Raw genomic sequence first — 828 nt, 5'->3', positions numbered from 1 at the left:
ATATATATATATATATATATATTCATCTATCCTATAGAATCTATTTTCTCCTTTGTCAATCTCACGTCTTATCTTTTAATTCTACCAGTCTTTCAACCTTTTGTTAGTTCCCTATCTATCTCCGATACCTGAATTCCCCACCACTACCCCTACCACTCCCTGTGTGTTCTTTCTCTCTCTTTTTCTCTCTGTCACTATCAACACCATAAATATATATACATATATACAAATACATGTATATATGTGTATATATATATATGAGTGTATGCGTGTGTGTGTGTGTACGTGTGTGTGTGTGTGCGTGTGTGTGTGTGTGTGTGTGTGTGTGTGTGTTGTGTGTGTGTGTCTGAGTATATATATAATTGCCTCCAGCCTTCATTCTCCTTTTCAATCTCTACAGCTTGTAATACAGCCGTTCACCATATGTAAGAACAGGCAAGATCTCTTCCACCCCTCATAACCCAATCCCTCCCACTTTCATTTTCACTCTTCTTCTCTCTAATATTCTTTATACACACACACACAAACACACACACACACACACAAATATATATATATATTTATATATATAATTAGCCATTTATTTACATCTGGTTATTTATTTATTTATTTATTTACCAATTTGATTCTGTCTCCTTTTTTTCCCATTTCTCACTTATCTCTGATTTTTCATTGTCTATCTATCAGTCTTTCTGCAGATACAACCTTGCCTCCTCATCTCTCCTCCTCTCCTCCCCCTCTTTCTCTTCCCCTCTCTCTCTCTCTCTCTATATATATATATATATGTGTGTGTGTGTGTGTGTGTGTGTGTGTGTGTGTGTGTGTGTG

The sequence above is a fragment of the Octopus bimaculoides genome, chromosome 19 (genome assembly GCF_001194135.2).
Source record: "Octopus bimaculoides isolate UCB-OBI-ISO-001 chromosome 19, ASM119413v2, whole genome shotgun sequence".
Lineage (NCBI taxonomy): Eukaryota > Metazoa > Mollusca > Cephalopoda > Octopoda > Octopodidae > Octopus > Octopus bimaculoides.
This window is presented reverse-complemented; position numbering follows the sequence as displayed.